At 30.9% G+C, this 19943-nt stretch overlaps 1 long non-coding RNA gene across 1 annotated transcript in view; it reads right to left on the reverse strand.

The window, feature by feature from the left end:
- LOC140436165 (uncharacterized) overlaps positions 1 to 19405 on the reverse strand; it is a 60803-nt gene extending 41398 nt beyond the window's left edge. The window contains exon 1 of the long non-coding RNA XR_011950254.1: positions 19304 to 19405. This is a non-coding gene — a long non-coding RNA (uncharacterized lncRNA). The remainder of the gene's footprint in view (positions 1 to 19303) is intronic.
- Positions 19406 to 19943: the final 538 nt, after the last annotated feature.

The raw sequence follows: 19943 nt of genomic DNA on the forward strand, positions 1-19943 counted from the left end.
ACAACGCGTATGTGATGCTCTAGGAATTAGTGAAACCAAACTAAGAGGAGTATTACAAAATCGCAATAATGAACGGCCGAAAGAAGATCACCGCAAAACTCGCCTATCTTTGAAAACGAAAGATATTCCAGATGGAAAAAAATTTGAAATTCGTGATACCATTTATCGAATGCAAGCCAACAAGGAACATGTGACCTTAAATACAATTCTCTCGGAATTAAAAGATAGAAAATTTGACGAAATTGGCAGAACAAGTCTATGGCAAGTGATACATAATTTGGATTTCAAATTTCAAAATGAGGATAACAGAAAAGCCCTTTATGAAAGAAGTTCTGTTGTGCATAAAAGAATTACCTTTCTAAGAAAATATTCTAAATCAAAAGAAGAAAGGGCAAATTTAATATATTTAGACGAAACATGGATATTTTCTAGGGGTGCAACCAAGAGAATATGGCAAGATGATAACGTAAAGTCTATCAAACATACTGGTGGAGAAGGGAAGCGACACATAATTTTACATGCAGGAGGGAAATCGGGTTTTATAGACGGTGCTGATTTAATATTTTCATCTAAATCAAAATCAAGTGACTATCACGATAATATGAACACAGAAATGTTTGTAAAATGGTTACATGAAAAACTTCTCCCAGGTTTAAGTGAGCCCAGCGTAATTATTTTAGACAATGCACCTTACCATTCTGAAGTATTAAACAAAAGTCCAACGAATTCTTGGACTGTTAATAAAATTAAAGAATGGTTGACAAAGGAACATATACCATTTACACAACATATTTTAAAATCAGAATTATTACGCTTGGCAAATATCCACGCAAAACCAAAAACCTTTGTTGTGGATCAGATTATTGAAAGTTACGGTCATCAAGTTTTACGTCTGTCACCGTATCATTGCCAGTTTAATCCCATCGAATATATATGGGGAATAGCGAAACAATATTATGACAACCATATTGGGCCTAACGGTTATAGCGACGACGCAGTTCGGGAAACTTGGCGAAAGGCACTTTCAATTGTAACTCCAGAAGTGTGGTGCAACTGTATATTCAAGTGCGAGAAACTAATAGAAGATTGGTGGACTCGTGAAAATAAAATAAACGAAATAAGTCCAATCATAATAACAATTAATGGTGATGACAATGATGATGATGACGATTATGATATTTTTGATGATAATGACTGATGTTCATTTTTGTTGGCAAGTTAATTTTTTTTATTTTTCATTAGAAATTCTCTCCATGGAACAAATATACATAGACCGTATTTTCTGTGTGAAGTGTAATATAAAATTATTATTAGGTTTATATTAGCCACATTAGACTTCATTAATGAACTAATTCTCCTTACTATACTGTCAATTATATAAAAGATTTTCCATTATTATTTAATTAAAAAAAGTTATGGATTATTTTTCATTTCATTTGACCAGTTGATATTTCCCCAAAGAGCAGGTAATTAAAACTGGGTACTTACAATAAAATTTTTAATCCGAAACCCGCGTAAATATAGCGAACCGACTATATATTATTTACACCAATATTATATTCATAATAAAATTGCCATAACCTTTCTCAGAATTTCCGTGAAATTACCTACAAAGTACAAATACCGTTGAAATATGTAAAAGAAAGAACATTAAACTGGCTATTACTCTTTTTTGGAATGCAAATCGCAAGATTAGTTAATTAAAACCATGAAATTGGAAACTGTGATTCCTGATTCGAAATATTCTATGAAAACGGATTTGGCTAACATACGATAACGGTAATAACAAGAAATTGTTAATTTTAAAGTTGCGCCCTTTTCTTTCACCACATTATTAATGATTAATTACTATGCTAAGTGGCCAAACCAAATTCGTATATAAACGCATTTGTATTGTATTTTATTCAACAAAGTAAACCAGAAAATTAAGAAAGCTTTGGTAGAATTGCAAAAAAGATTTCTACATAATTGGCATTTGTACCTAATTTACTTTTAATGTCAATAAAAGTATACAAGATGGATCCATTATTCCAATTACTTAGTTATCATAGTTCTTCTTCTTCTTCTTTTTCTATTTATTCTCGTGCATCTGCCAGCGCATTTGGTAGTGTTGCAGCTCGTCTTGCTCTAAGTAATGCTGCAACACTAAAAAACTTTTTTTTTCACAAGTAACGGTAAACTTCAATAATTGACCTAAACAAACACAGTATAGAGCTTTGATTTTACAGACTTTGACTAAAAAATTACTTTTCTATAAGGATGCTTAAGATAATTTGAAATAAACTTAATATTCTTTGCTCAAACTAGTTCGGTGGCATGGCCGCCATGTATCCTCATGACGGCCAAGCCTCCAGCTATCATAGTTTATTCAAAATTGATTTTCTAGAAAAATTTAACTATAATTTATCTAAGTATGTATCATTTAAAAATCCTTTGGATATGTATTGAAATCCCCTCGTATTTGATAAAGTATCAAAGAATAATCTTAGTGTATTTTATTTCCCATTCGTACGTATTAAAACACCTCTTCTTCTTAACATGCCATACACCAAAGTGCGTAGGCGACTATCTCATTACTAGAATTCTGTTCTTGGCGGCGTGACACAGCTCGCCTGTATTGTGTATTCCTGTCCATTCTTTAATATTCCTTAACCAGGATAATTGTTTGCGGCCGGCTCCTCTCCTACCTTCGATCTTCCCTTGTAGGATTAACTGTGGTATTTCATATTTTGCTCCTCTCAATATGTGCCCAAGGTAACCAATCTTGCGTTTTTTAATTAATTCAAAGAGTTCTCTTTCCACGCCGACTCTCTTAAAGACATCATCGTTTCGAACTCTATCCACCCAAGGTATGCGCATCATTCTTCTCAATGACCACATATCAAATGCTTCAAGTTTGTTGATAGATGTTTTTTTCAAAGTCCACGTTTCCATGACATAAAGCAAGATGGACCATATGTAGCACTTGACCATTCTGTAGCGTATTTCGAAATTTAGGTTTTGATTACATAGGAGCGGTCTGAATTTCACAAAAGCTTGTCTTGCCATTTGTATTCGGGTTTTTATCTCTTGTTGTGGATCCGATTGGTCATTGATTGTGTCACCTATGCATATTATCGGGTTTTCTGGAGGGTTTCTGTTAATGACCATATATTTCGTTTTCAAAATGTTGATTTTGAGGCCATATTTTTTACCTATGCTATTCACCCTATCAAGTAATAACTGCTGATCAGTGATTCCAAACTGATTCCAAATTATCAGTTATAATCACTGTGTCGTCCGCATTAAAACACCAAATTCTTTCAATTCATCTTAGCGTCGCCGAGTAAAATAAACCATTTTTAGAGTTGTTTATATTTCTTGGGTATTATTTTCTTTGATCGAAATATTCTGCGTTTTAAATACACATCCATTGAGATCGCTGAGAAGTTTTTGCTGGCAAGTTAATTGCTCATTCTTACTTGAGTCGCTGTAAAGAACAGTCGGCTTGGGTCTGGATCCAAATTCATTCGTCGAATTTGTAAAGTTTTCTGTTTTTGTCCCTTTTCATGGAAATCTTCGTCTTACGTTATGGAAAGTGATTTGAGTGGCGGTTGATGGTAGCAGTTTAATGTGTATGCAGTCTAATTCTACCTGTTCCTGTTTTTTAAGAGGCAGAGTCCAAAGTTTTGTGTTCAGTGCCGGTTCGGCCTCAAATAGTCGGTCCAATTCGCAGTGTGAGATGCAGTCCTTTTGTTCGTGTGTTCATGTCCAGAGAGTTCAACTCCAGTTACTCAGGAACTTAAAGTTATAAAGTGAAATCTAGGTAACTTTTTGTGTATAAATTTCAAAGTAAGGTAGACATTTTTTTTAAATAACAATAATTGCTTTCATACAGTATAAAAATTGTAATATTTAAAGTTGTAAATTTTATGTTTTAACTTTAGCTGTCATTTTAATTGTTGTTTTAAATTTAATATTAACTTATGACAGCTCGTTTTATTATTTTTGATATTAATTTGTTTTGTTTTAAAAAAAAAAGGTTAACCTCCGTGTAATAATAGTTTTGAAAGTTTTTTGTGGCGTTTCCCAGTAGATAGAACATATGTAAGTCTTTTTTATATTTTATTTTGGTATAAACCCATGTAATTTGTGTCATTATTTTTATAACTTTTGTGGTAAGAGACAATAAATGTTAAATTTTTTTCTTAACATTTTGTTTATTTTTTTTTAACTAACCCTTTTTGAGTTTCATTTGAGAAAAGACATGTTCTGCATTTCTCATAATTATTTTCCTAGTTACAACTAGTTGTTGTAATAGTTATAATTAGGCACCTCGAAGTGGTGTCCTTTTTAAATTACTAGAGGTGTTTCCTGTTTCCTTTCTGTGCTTTGTTTTATTTGTCCCAAGAGATTCCTGACCTTTTGTTTCATATTTTTGTAGTTGCCCCAATACAAACCCCTTGTCATTTACTTATTCACGACCCCAGCTCTCCTAACAAACCCTGAGTGCCGTTCGCACAAGTTTCGATTATTTTACTTGCCCTATCTCCGCCCCAATAATTTCTGTCCCCAATTTTCAGTCCCATAATCTTACCCTATGGTAGGCAAAATATTTTCGGTACAAGTACAATTGAGGCGTTTCTCGGAAAAACCTTATAAAAGAAAAATAACATTTTTGAGAAAATGAAAAAACTCTCCGACATTACGATTTTTGAGTAAATTTTTTATTTATATATTTAGTTGGTTTACAAAAAAGATATTTAGAATTATATCACTCATAATTTTTTTTTTTTTTTCAAGAACATGAAGAAAATTTAAAAAACACTCACGGTTTGGCATTTTATCAAGTCTTCATAAAATATTCTGTTGCTGTGGTCATGCAAAACAGAAAAAAGCTTTTATAGAGTATCCAGTTTTGTCTTTTTAATGGGTACTGGTAGAGCATATGCTTACTGCAAGTTTATTTCGTTTTTTACTGGTATTTTTGATGCTACAAGTAATGAACGCCATATAACCACTATCGCTATCTGTAAGAAGAATACATAGTATTTTCGATTTTTAATAGGTACTCTCATATTTTTTATATTATTAGCCGGATTTGAATATTTTAAGAAAAATTTGTCTTTGATGTCTAAAAGGAGACGGTTTAGGTTTTGCTTGTAAAACGAGGTTATCCCAACCTTCTGGTGGGAAGATTGGAATGCTTACGTATGATTATTTATTATTTAATTATTATTTATATTTTAAACAAATTCTATTACATTCAAATAATTCAATGAATTATTATGTTTCTTCTTACGCCAAATGTTGACGTATTAATAAAGCATATGTTGTTTAGTTCTGACAGACCTTTCAAATTCAAACAAAATATTAAATTACGGTCAGTTTCAATATTTTTTATACCTAATAGTTACCCCCTCGTTACACAGCTACACAAATATGAAAATGTTTTACTAATAACTCTTTTTATTGCACTTTAATACAATAGTCGGACTATTGTGTTAAATATAAAACATTTTATTTACTTATATGAAATTATATTTATATGAAATTATGAAAATATAAATAAATATCATTTTATAGTAGAATTAATTATAATATAAACAAAATAAGATGTTAAAAAATAACAAGTTAGAATAAAAAAAGTGCTGCAGTAGGCGGTACTTCATACTATGTTTTCTGTAATTTTAAAATTTCAATAATATATTTAAAAAAAATAATTTTAATAATTTCTTTTTTTATCTTGTAAACAAATTCAATAAATTATTACGTTTTGCTCCTAACGTCACCTGTTGACGTATTAACAAAGCATACGTTGTTTACTTATGAGAAACCTGTCAAATTAAGACCAAATATTAATAATAAAAATCATTTTAATAAATAGCATTTGATAGTAAATCCAATAACTATATAAACTAAATAATATATTTAAATATAATAATTGTGTTTATATAAAATTATTTTTAAACGCGAATTATTATAAAAATTTAAAACAGACGATTCAATGTTGTTATTAATCGGATGATATTTATGGCTTTTAAATATTGATAATCGTTACGAATCGAATCTTATAGTGACAGATACTTCTTGTTTTCTTTTGATCCTTTAATTTTGTCCTTCTCGTTTAATGTCTATATCTTGTTAATTATTTTTTCTTCGCTTCGCTTCGTTTTAAAAGTGTAACATGGTATTGTTCTTGTTCTGGCCCTGACAACCATTACTAATCAAAACCAAATTTCTACATAGATTATTTGTATTAAAGTAGTTCAATAACATCAACGTAACAAAGAGTAATTCCTTTTTTGCTTCATTTTCTGTATAAGTATACATTGTTCCTTGATTGCCCCTGAAATCATGGATCTTGAAAACATAATACCATATCTACCTTTTTTTGCATAAATTTTGCATAAAATCAAAGGTAGTGCAAGTAATTTCGCCTGCTCTTGCCTGTTTCTTGTAGCTGCGTTTTTGACATGAAATGCATTAAATTTTTTTAGGTGAAGTTCTTGTTGTATTTTGCAAAAAGCTGCATCCGCTTCAGGAATATACTTTTTGCTTAAGTTCAAATTTGTCACATTCCGCAAATATGTCAGTACTGGAAAATCCAAATTGAATATTTAATTTTGTTTTAAATACTTTCCTGCAGAAATGCCCACTACATATCTTTAACTGTTAATTCTGATGGTAGGTACTACTGATTCGAATTTTTCCGCAATGAGTAATGTGACTGCATAGAAGAAAATGTATGTATGTGATGCATTATGAAGGTTGCAGCTTCTTTGCTGTAGTTTCTAGGACGGCAATTATGTGTTTCCTTCCTATCTCTAGGTGCACACTTGAACTTTAACTTTTTTACTAGTGATAACTGAATTATTTTTAGACGAGGCAGTGTAGCTGCATGAATGCTGGCAAATGCTTTGACACAAATGAACTTTTCCATAACAAAACATCGCAACTTGTAAGAATATGCAGCAAAATGTGGTTTGTATTCTTCATTACGTTTTCTATATCATTGTGTATGGTTTATTATTATTAGACTAGCCAAGTACGCGTCTTGCTCGTTTTTTCATGTATTTTATAAAATTCAGTAAATATATGTTCACGCTCTTCAATAGGAACTTTTTGGAAATACTTAAGCCGTTTTCATCTAAAAAAGTCACAATAAAAATTCAATAATACATAATATTATTATAAATCAAAATACACGTAATCATTTCCTACTTTTTTCTCAGCTATTACTGTCCCCTTGTGATTTCTGTGTTTCATACCTTCCGCTTCTTTTACGGCAAGTTTGGAATGTGTTTTTGTTTCATTTTTCTCTCGCGACTGGACAATAGTCACTACTGTATTATTTTCTGCTTCCATATTTTTCCAGTACTCGAGAAACTTGGATAATTACTTTAACTTACACACAAAGGAACAAGTGCAGTGAACCGGATGTTTATTTTGTCAGTGAACGATATGAACTAACCCGACCCGACCAAGAATCATTACACATTACACCTAAGCAGTCGAATTATTTTATCTAAAAAACAGTCACATGTTATGGACATGTGACTTTCTTAAATGAAAAAGAACAGACTTGTTATATTTTTAGAAGAAAATACCAAATTTTATCTGTAGATTATGGAACCAATGATATTTTCACGAGAAATAAGTGTTTGTCTGGGATTCAGAAGTAAGTGACGCAAATATTTTAATTTTAGTGAAATTAGACTTCTAAGCTTTTTCCAAGAAACACTTCAATTTATTTGTATACAATTGGACAATTAGACAAATTGGATACACAAATAAAAAAATGAGATGACGCTCCGAAGAGGATAAGAACATCACGATGGATTCAAGTCACTCTCCTTTAACTGCTTGGACAAGGCAGCTTGAATTATTCTACATAATGTTTACCTAACACAGTTTGTGAGTAAAAGTGTTTTTTTTTAAGATTCTAAATGCTTAATTTTTCATAATTTCCATATTACTGCGTGATGCTGACTCCCAATTCGTTATCAGTTTTTTCTCTATCTATCTAGTATCTCTTGCAGTTTTGGCTATAGTTACTTGAAGGGATCGTACAAAAAAATTTATTTTTTTTTTTTCGATTAAAATCCTTTATATTATTCGCATAAATTATATAACCATATTTAATCCACATTTTCAAATTGTGTACCATCTTGTAATACCACTTCTTGTATTTTACCGCACCTTTTGATGAAGTCTTAATATATAATCTATTTCATCTTATCTTATTACTAAATATAATAAGCGAGAAAAAATTAATTGTCTATACATGGTCGTGCGTTATATCCTGAGAAATAAAATAAATCATGTCTTATGTAAACAAGCTGACAAATATTGTTACAGTTAAATTATTTTTTTATTTCTCAAATTTATTATTCCTTTAAGACAAAGGCAAAGCTTACGAGTAACATATACATAACCGGTAACATAATAAACACTAGCGACTTTATGGAACTATGTATGTCAGCTAGCACTACAAAGATATTGATCAAACTATCAAACGAGAAATATTGCTGCTATTCCGTGTGTAGTAAAAGGAAATCTTATTACTGAAACTTTGACCCGTATCATGCATTATGCAATTTTTGGCATAAAAACCGCGCTATAACTCAAAACGAATTGTGGCAATGTCGCTACGTTAGGGTTAATACTTAAGCTGTTTTCATCTAAAAAAGCTCACAATAAAAATTCAAAAATACATAATATTATTATTATAAATCAAAATACCTGCAATCATTTTCTACTTTTTTTCTCAGCTATTACTGCCCCCTTGTGATTTCTGTGTTTCATACCTTTCTACCGCTTCTTTTACGGCAAGTTTGGGATGTGTTTTTGTTTCATCTTTCTCTCGCGACTGGAAAATAGTCACTTCTGTATTATTTTCTGCTTCCATATTTTTTCAGTACTCGAGAAACTTGGATAATTACTTTAGCTTACACACAAAGGAACACGTGCAGTGAACCGGATGTTTATTTTGTCAGTGAACAATATGAACTAACCCGACCCGACCAAGAATCATTACACATTACACCTAAGCAGTCGAATTATTTTATCTAAAAAACAGTCACATGTTATGGACATGTAACTTTCTTAGATGAAAAAGAACAGACTTGTTATATTTTTAGAAGAAAATACCAAATTTTATCTGTAGATTATGGAACCAATGATATTTTCACGAGAAATAAGTGTTTGTCTGGGATTCAGAAGTAAGTGACGCAAATATTTTAATTTTAGTGAAATTAGACTTCTAAGCTTTTTCCAAGAAACACTTCAATTTATTTGTATACAATTGGACAATTAGACAAATTGGATACAGAAATAAAAAAATGAGATGACGCTCCGAAGAGGATAAGAACATCAAAATGGATTCAAGTCACTCTCCTTTAACCGCTTGGACAAGGCAGCTTGAATTATACTACATAATGTTTACCTAACACAGGTTGTGAGTAAAAGTGTTTTTTTTAAGATTCTAAATGCTTAATTTTTCATAATTTCCATATTACTTGTGATGCTGACTGCCAATTCGTTATCAGTTTTTTTCTCTATCTATCTAGTATCTCTTGCAGTTTTGGCGATAGTTACTTGAAGGGATCGCACAAAAGAATTTTTTTTTCTTTTTTCGATTAAAATCCTTTATATTATTTGCATAAATTATATAACCATATTTAATCCACATTTTAAAATTGTGTACTATCTTGTAATACCACTTCTTGTATTTTACCGCACCTTTTGATGAAGTCTTAATATATAATCTATTTCATCTTATCTTATTACTAAATATAATAAGCGAGAAAAAATTATTTGTCTATACATGGTCGTGCGTTATATCCTGAGAAATAAAATAAATCATGTCTTATATAAACAAGCTGACAAATATTGTTACAGTTAAATTATTTTTTTATTTCTCAAATTTATTATTCCTTTAAGACAAAGGCAAAGCTTACGAGTAACATATACATAACCGGTAACATAATAAACACTAGCGACTTTATGGAACTATGTATGTCAGCTAGCACTACAAAGATATTGATCAAACTATCAAACGAGAAATATTGCTGCTATTCCGTGTGTAGTAAAAGGAAATCTTATTACTGAAACTTTGACCCGTATCATGCATTATGCAATTTTTGGCATAAAAACCGCGCTATAACTCAAAACGAATTGTGGCAATGTCGCTACGTTAGGATTAAAAATAAAATTAGCAAATGTAAGAACCACAATAATTCCGGATATATATTGACATTATTTATTGAGACGATATCTTATGCAATAAATATAAATATTAGATTTATGATATGAATAAAAAAATAAACGTGTTCCACGGAGATATCAAATATTTATATTTTATATACAAGGGACGAAATTTAATCTATTATAAAAATAAAACCATGCTTTAAAACTTCCTAGATCAAAAAGAAGTACTGGCATCTTAAACAAGGAAAGAGAGGGAATGTGTAATTGTATGGAATTAACTGAAGCCTTAACCGGTACCAGAAAGGTTGCTAGGTCATATTTTATTTCTTCAGTAGATTGAGAATAATGGATGTATATTATTAAATAGATTTTTGCAAAGTTTATATTTGAACACTGATATAATGATCACTTTTTGAATATGATTTTACCATTACATATATTTAAGTAGATCGATAGTGTTTCAGTAAATCAGTAAATTGAAGTCAAAATCTGTAGATCTACTGAAAAATCAGTAATTGGCAACGTACCGGCACCAAAACATGCCGGTCACATCGAAACTGGCTTCACTTTGTGAAGGTTTATTAAATGAGCGTTACCTGTCCTCTCTTTTTTCTTGTCTAAGACTGGAATCATATTTTTATGAATACCTATCTATTTTTTCTATTCTCGTATAATTCTATTTTTGTTTCTCTCTCTCTCTCTCTCTCTCTCTATATATATATATATATATATATATATATATATATATATATATATATATATATATATTATTAAATATATATATATATATATATATTATTAAATATATATATATATATATATATATATATATAAATCTTGTGTCAGGATGTTTGTACAAGCTAATATTCAAAAACCACTGAACCGATTGCAATAAAATTTTGTGAAAGTGTTTTTGTTGGTCCAACTTAGAATGTAGGATATTTTTTATCTCGATGAATGACCCTTAATTTTTTTTAATTATAAATTGAAAATGTTTTATACGACTTTACCTCTACAGTTTTAATTCATCCGTTTGTTAAACGTCATTTTATGATATTTTATAACTACATATAAAATATCATAAAATGACGTTTAATAAAACGTCATTTTATGTTTTTAAACTTTGTTTTATAATAAATCGAGAACTACTAAATCGATTTGGTTTATTTTGGATTTGAAATAATTATTTGACGTCCTAAGAAGGTCTAATGGGTAAGAAAATCTGATGAAATTATAAAGAGAATAGTAGAAACAACGGTTTTAGTTCCCTATACAAACAGTTACATTATACCCTTATACAAAATGTTTTATTAAGACTCTACCTCTACTACAGTGGTAGTTCAATTAAACATAAAGTGACGTTTAACAAACTACATGCCTATTTCCTTTTTTCGTTTCGTATAAACCCGAGAAAATGATGAAATTGTAAGAAAAATAGTAAAAACAGTTTTATTTTCCCACACAAATAGTTATAATATACTGATATATACTGCTGGGTCCAAAATAAGCACTTTAAAGAGTCGAAAAAAGGCTCAAGCTTTCAAACGAACTATTAAAAACATTGAAATCGATAACTAAGAGAGCTTTGGGATTTTTAAAAAGTTATAAATAATTTTTGGTCTTATAAATAAATAAATAAAATAACTAAGCGAGTTTTACACATATCAATTTTAAAATTGCTGAGTTATCGTAGCTTAAAGTTGGCATGCACTTGAAGCTTAACTATAGGTGATTACAGGTTCGTTTTTAAACAAATACCTTTGTTTTTTCAAGTAATTTTTATATAAAAAATTTTGCGTGATGCGCCTCGTGGCAATGTGCATAAATAAGGCAAAAAAAAAATTGTTTTCACGTGAAAGGTCGCTGAAAGTGCATGAGAGGTAGGATGGGAGTAGCCCCTGGACGCCCCGAGCAAGAAGTGAATCGGTGTGTTCAAAATCACAACGCGCTCCAAAAATTGCATTTTCTCGTCTTCCTGTCAACTGATTTTGATTTTTTTTAAATCGATGTCTCGGACGACAAGAATTTCAAATATGATATTTTCAAACACCTATTTTAATTGCAAAACGAGAAATTTGCTACAAACAATTTTATGCCATTCAATAATCGCATTTTCTTTCCATGGAAGTTTTGTGCATATGATATTATTAGTAATTATGTACACCTTTTATAGTCTTTTAATAAGTAGTATACTTGCTAATGTTTATAATAAATATTAAATTAAATTATTGCCGTTAATACATCCATTGTGTTCCACCGTTGAATTCAGAAAAAAACCTTTCATATGAGTTAACTTTAAAGCCTATCTATTTAATTCCTATCTATTTAATTTTTTTCTATGTAATGATGTGATATCATCTTTATTTATATCACTAATTTTAAGTTTACCTCAGTGCCAAGATCTAATTGAAAACTATTAATTTTAATTTAAAACTGTTGAGTAGATTCTAAGACAGAGAGCGAAAATTAATTGTGGAACACCCTACATAATAACCAATTTATTACAATTTCAATCAAAATAGTTATTTCTGTCTAAACAAAAATTATTAAAAATGTTCCGTGTTTGATAAAACATCTTTTTGTATTGATATAACTATTATGCAAATATATCAGGAACATAAATTATAATGCATTCTAATAAAAAAAACTTCAATGCTTTCATATTAAATTATATATTCCTAATAAAACAAGAAACTAACCAACTAATAAAATATTTTGAATTATTTATAAAAAATACCCGATTGTAATTTACACGATAAAAGTTAATTGTAAATGTTCGTAATAACCATCCGTCGATAAAATCCTAAGTTCAGCATCCCTCAAATGATTAAAGCTGAGAAAACAGTGAGATGGAGAGTGAAAAGTGAATGAAAACGCAACGAGAAGAGCCTTTATGAACGAGCTTCGTCGGTGGCGGCAACAAGAGGGCTGCAGCAGCAGCACCGCCCCCATTGGTCGTTAGGACCACCGTCGAGTGATTAGTGAGGAACGGCGTCTGCCCCTAGACATCGACACACGGAGCGCGACCTTTCCCAACGCGAATTACGTTACACTTAGCATCAATTAAATTTCAAGATTCACTCTCTCTCTCTTCTCTAGATTTCCGAGCTCACTTCGAGCAATCAGGGATTTGTTATGAGAGAGTTTCTTACCCTCATTTTCATTTACATTCTTCGAATTTAGTAGGTCGACTAGCAATACGACGATGATGAGTTTGGAAAATCGATTGAAATTTCAAACATATGGTTGTGTGATCGTTTAATTGTTAAGATAGTGATAGTGTTCCAAATATTCGAGTAGAGAAGGATTTAATGTAAGTAAGTTTCCATGTTAGTTTATTTTAGAGAATCCAGACACATTTTTTTTTTCACACTACGTCTTTACGTAAATATCAGTATTTGAAAAGATGTAAACTTGGAAAAGAACTAGCAACTCTAAATATATTATATTATAAATATGGGAATTACGATGAAATAGTATTGAAACTTCATATACTAGAAGTTTGGTTCTACCTAATAAAATAAATATTTTTGACAAAAAATAAGAAAAAAAAATAAGTAATTCAAAGGTAATCAGATTATGTATTTAATATAAAAAAGAATTTGTCATTTGATAATCCAAGTCATCGATGAAGACTTAGGTGATTTTTTAATTCTTAACCGAAACGAACAATAATTATTCTTAAACGCAACGAAAATTTGGTGGCTAGTTCCAGATACCTAAATTAGCTAATTAAACTGGTTCTAAAATTTAATCTATATAATACAATAGTACGAGTACATATTACTACAAAAATACACGACTGTAAATTTGATGCAATTCGGCGTTATCAGACATTTATTTTTGCAAATTCCGTAACTTTTTAGCCCAAATTTGACACACTATGTGTTTGTATCCCACATGAACCAAGAATATCTACCAAGTTTTGGGACTATAAGAGTTGTTAAAAGCACAATTACAGAGCTAATTAAATTACTTTTGCGAAGGGCCTGAAGAAAGGAAAAATTCTCCAAAGAATAGAAAACGGGACTTAAAACAAAGATACCAAAAAAGGGTGACAAAAGATATTACGAAAACTGGAGAGGTAGCAAACTCCTGAATACCATAAATAAATTAACAGCAATAATTATAAAAAACCGATTGACAAACCAATAATACCAATGTTAAAGAAGGAACAAGCCAGATCATCGGTCAGACCAAACTAATCATGCATTTACCAAATTAACTCACTTAGAGTAATGGTAAAACAGTCGCAGGAATTCAACTCCGCTCTCTTCATATGCTTTGTGAACTTCATAAGAGCCCTCCACCAAGCGTATATGTGACAAGCACTACAAGAAATAGAAATATCAGAAAAAATAATAAATCCCATCAAAGAACTCTACAAAAAGCACGAACCTACACAACGACGTAACATCTGACCCAATAGCTGTGCTAATAAGAGTAAAGCAGGTACGTGTTTTATTTCGTTATTATTTAATATTGTACTGGACTTCACACTAACAACAAAGGTACACTCTAATAGAGGAATTTACCAAGAATTAGCAAACAGACTGAAAGATCTAGATTAAGCTGATGATATTTGCCACTTAGCACATACAAAACAGGACAATCAACTCCAAGTAAAAAGATTACAAGAAGGATCAAAGAATGGTCTAGAAATAAATAACCAGAGTATTGTGATTAATAACCAAGATACTAAGGGAGTTGTATATTTGCATATCTGGGCATCATAATTATTAACTCGTAATGCTAACAATATATTTAACAATATATAGAAATTCAGGATTTACTCAAATAACACGAAATTATAAATCTTCAGCACAAATGTAAAAGCTGTATTATTATACGGCTGGAAAACGTAGAAGATTTCAGCACCCATAGTAAATCAATTACCTGATTTTGGTTTAATTGAATCTTAAATAAAAATTTATGGAACCAAAGCAATGAAGTAAAGAAAATAAGTAAATAAGGCGAAGAACATGGAGATGACTGGGCCACACACTCCGTAGACCTCTAGGTGACGTTGCCAGGATAGCGCTGAATAGGAATCCCAAGGCCAACGAAGACAGTGGACAGACCTAGGAAAACATGGAAAGGACCATACTGGACGAAGGGAAAGAAATGAAAAAATCCTGACTTGAAACTAAAAACACACTGCTCTCTGTTCAGGATTATCTTTAACTTTGGTGACCTTTGATCCATTGATTTTAAAATCAAAAGTTTTTTATCTTTAATCAAGTAAAACCGATGCACCAAGTTTCCAAAGTCAGGAACTTTTACTTAAAGACTTATCGCAAAGAGAGATTGATGAACAGACGACTCGATTTCAAGAACCTATTGAATTCTTAAAAAAAAAAACATGTGTAGTTTAGCATAATGATATCAATGTTCAAGAAAGAAGATAAGAAACCCCAACAATTATAGAGGTATAAATCTCCTGAACACCACACTTCAGCTTACCACAAAAGTCCTAACCAACAAAATCAATAAACTAACAACTTTATCAGATGAACAGCAAGGATTCAGATCCGGAAGATCCTGCGTAGACGCCGTATTTGTACTAAGACAAATCACAGAAAAGGTCTTCTTCTTCTTATGGTGCCTATCCGTTACGGATGTTGGGCACTAACATGGCTATTCTGACTTTGTTGACTGCTGCCCTGAAAAGTCCGGTAGTGGTTAAGTTAAACCATATGCAGCCAGGATATCCTTGTTCGTCCTGGACCTCTTTTCCCATGCACTTTACCTTGAAGTATGGTCCGAAGTAGGTCATATCATTGTTGATTGCGCATTATATGGCCCAGAAAAGGTCATCGAGTATAATAAACCAGCATATCTATGTTTTATAGACCTGACAAAGGCTTTCGATTGCATCCAAGTCGAAGACGTCTTACACCTACTGTATAAAAGAAACATGCCAATCAATATTATACAAACCATCAAAAATATCTACTTCCACAATCGAATACAGGAAAAGATAAATGGAAAACTAACAGAGTGTATACCAGTACAAAGCCGAGTCAGACAGGGTGACTTAATGGACGAAATAATACAAGCAGTACGTAAAGGTAATGGTTACAGAATGGGGAACAAAGAAATCCAAATATTATGTTATGCAGACGATGCCGCATTAATCGCCGAGATAAAAGACGAGCTGCAAATATTTACACACATATTTAATACAATAGCCAAGAAATACAATATGATAATATCAGCAGAAAAAAAAACAAATAATGTAAAACATCTAAATACCCACTATAATGTAAAATCGAAATTGATGGGAAAATAATAAAGCAGAAAGCAAGATGTCTATACCTGGGAATAGACATAACTAGTTACGGAGATATTGAAGAAGTAGTACTACAACAAAGTTTAAAAGCAAGTAAAGTGATGGCATCTCTTAATGACACATTCTGTAAGAATAAACACCTAAGGCAAGACACAAAAACAAGAATCTATAAAGCAGCAATTAGATCTATATTAACATACACGGAGGAGACAAGACCTGACATATCTAAAACGAGACGACTACTAGAAACAACAGAGATAAAAATACTTCGACGAATATCAGGGAAAAGTTTCTTGGATAGGGAGGGAAGCGAAAACATAAGAAGAGCATGCAATATAAAAGACATAAATGGATGGGTGACAAAACGGAAACGAGAGTGAAGCGAACACATTAGTAACATGGCAGAGGATAGGATAGTACGAATAGCACGAGATAAGTCACCAAATGGACGAAGAAGTATTTCGCAGACCAAGAAAAATATAGTGCGATAATTTAAACAATCTAGGAGGCTAATATTGAAGAAGAAACAGGCTTTAAAGCCTACATAGAAAACGGAAGAATAAGAAGAAGAAGACATATGTAGTTCTAATATTTATCTAAATAGCATTACCAGCAGGCAGGTACCAGATGACAAGATGCTTTTAAAAATTTGTGGAACCAACTACTCTACCAACCACACAGATTTCTACGTTTGTGTTCTAATTTTTCTTTTTTTTTTCTACTTTTATCTAGGCATATGGGTTTTGTTTAACATTGCCTCGTATTCTATTAAAATGTTATCATTTCATCCCTTTATGGGTCTATATATGCTTCTTCTTTCGATTGGTGACTTATCTTGGACTATTTAAACTATTCCGTTTTTACCGTTCTGCTAAAATTATTCTTCCTTTCTAAATTGTGTCCATTTAATTATGTTGTCTATTTTACACATGTCTCTGATGACGTTCTTCTTGATCTGTAAGAAAGTGTATTTCCTCTTATTCTTTATAGTATTCTTATTTCAATTGTTTGCACATATCTTCACATATCTTCTTGTTCTGCTAATTTCTGGTCTCGTTTTTTTACGTCTTATACGGGGGTGAATACTTTTTTAGAACAAAGTGATTAAGGCAATAATGTGTGCTTTGTCCAATATTGATTAACGTAATAGAGATGATTCACAGTCAGCTTCAGACTCTAGTAATTGAAAGGTACAGTGGTTATGGTCGACAATAACGACAATATTTAATGACTTCAAAAATAATCTAACTATAAAGTGAGGCAAACCTTCGGATTTAAAAATAAACAAAAAAAAATGAATATAATTAGAAAACATTTCCCAAATGCAAATAAAATTAAAGAAAAAAGCAAAAACTAAAGAAAGCCAAAAACGCTTTCTTGGACTTAATATTGAGATGCTCATGTGTTACATTTAAAGGAAGAATTATTACGTAGATCTTGTCCCGAAGATAGAAAACTTTTTAAATATATAAGAAATAAGAAGAAGGGAATATTTAAGGCGAGTATGACGAGGTGAACGATATACTTTTCAGCAACTAAAAAGAAAGAAAGAGAGCATGGGAAGCGTACTATATGTCATGACTGTGTAATTTTTGCCAATGGAAGGGAATATATATTTATAAAATTCTTGGCAATGCTGAGAAAATTAGAACAATTATTGTTCTAATTATTGAACATATCTATTGAACAATTAAGGCAATAAACAGTGGACGCCTACGTAGAACTGCACAGCAGTTTCAGGAGATCTTATCGGTGACTAAATGTAAATATATGAATCTAAAAGTGGATAATACTGGAAAAATATAACTACTTAATATGAAATTGGATAATATTGGAAAACTGTATACGAAGAGTAATATATGATTGATATTTTATCGTTTTATCGTATTTATATTATTTTTAAATTTAATTTAATTTTTTTTGTCCTAAGAATCAAAGTCAAACATGATTACGCGAATAAAACCATAGGTTCCGCCGTCAATATCCCTACACACATATATATGAAAGGTAAACCAAATAATCTAATATTTTAAGGTAAAGAATGAGATAAAATAAATATAAATTAGTGGTAAATTATAACAAGATAACAAAATTGATAAAAAATGTAGATAATAGAAGTACAAATTTATTTAACCAAAAAATCTGAGTAAAATTGTTTGAATGATAAAACAATGCAACCTGACTTGGTAGGTCCCTACTGTAAATGTACCCACGTAGATGACAACTTAAAAAATCGTTAATATAGCAACAAAAAAGATGAAAATTAGTGGAAGATATCTGTTTGAGACGATAATGATCAGATTATTAAACATGTTTTATTCATTTATATGACATATATAAATATATATATATATATATATATTTATATATATACAAATGTAGCTAAAAAAACTTAAACGTTGACATATTAACGTCAAAAATAATATCTTACAAATTAATTTATAGACCCTATTGTAGCCGGTTAGAAGTATTAATTATTGTTTTTATCATAGTAGTGATAGTTATTTAACTTGGATATTATTCATAAGACAATAATTTTTTAATCACAAATATAGTATGCAATTTTAGTTAAATACTTAGTAAAAAAAAGAAATGTTAAAATCTTTAAATGAGATCTAAATGTTTATTGGATCATAAAAGGAATATTGACTGACATTTTGGAATTGTGTATGAACTGTTTCCAAGCTGTTAAATTCTATAAGAATCTTATAAGATATGACTAATTTTCACACAACACATAAAATTACAGCCTTTATCTTTGGTAATTTGATCTTGTCTAAGGTACGCTGACTACACAAAAAATGAAAAAGAAATATTTACCTGACAGGTGGTCGAGGCGCGGAAACCACAAACTGCCTACGAAACCAAACACTCTCGTAACCTTCCATTTATTTTTTAATGCTCTTCTATCTTCACTTAAAATCATCGACTGACTATCACTTTTAAAATTTTTAAATTAAAAAGATAACCGTATCCTTTTGGGAGTGGCCCTCAGTCAATGGAGGGGGTACATTTATCAGAATTACCCCTTGCTTTGCTCAAATTAGATATCCAAGTAGGCCCGGTACACATCTGCATATTCGTGGCATAAATTATCCTCGTAGAAATATGCATTATAAAGGCCGCTACCCCATCCCTGTGTGTAAAAAATGATTTACATCAACCCTTTTCTTATGTAGAAAGAAATATTACACATAAACCACGGTCTAGTGGAAAAAAATGTGTTACGTTAGGTTACAATAGGAATTTTTGTTGTGTATGTGCCTAAGAGATTTGCGATGATGGTACAGAGGAGGGAAAGGTCTTGTATATTGAAAAAGGGATGATAACAATGAGTTTTTTTCAGTTTGGATGGGCTTAGTTTGCTTGTACCCGCTGAATAGAATACATAAAAAATTGCATGAGTGAGGAATTCAAGTGTAGTGAACAAACAAACATGATATTGGATATGTGATGCGGA

Source organism: Diabrotica undecimpunctata, chromosome 3 (genome assembly GCF_040954645.1).
Source record: "Diabrotica undecimpunctata isolate CICGRU chromosome 3, icDiaUnde3, whole genome shotgun sequence".
NCBI classification, from domain to species: domain Eukaryota; kingdom Metazoa; phylum Arthropoda; class Insecta; order Coleoptera; family Chrysomelidae; genus Diabrotica; species Diabrotica undecimpunctata.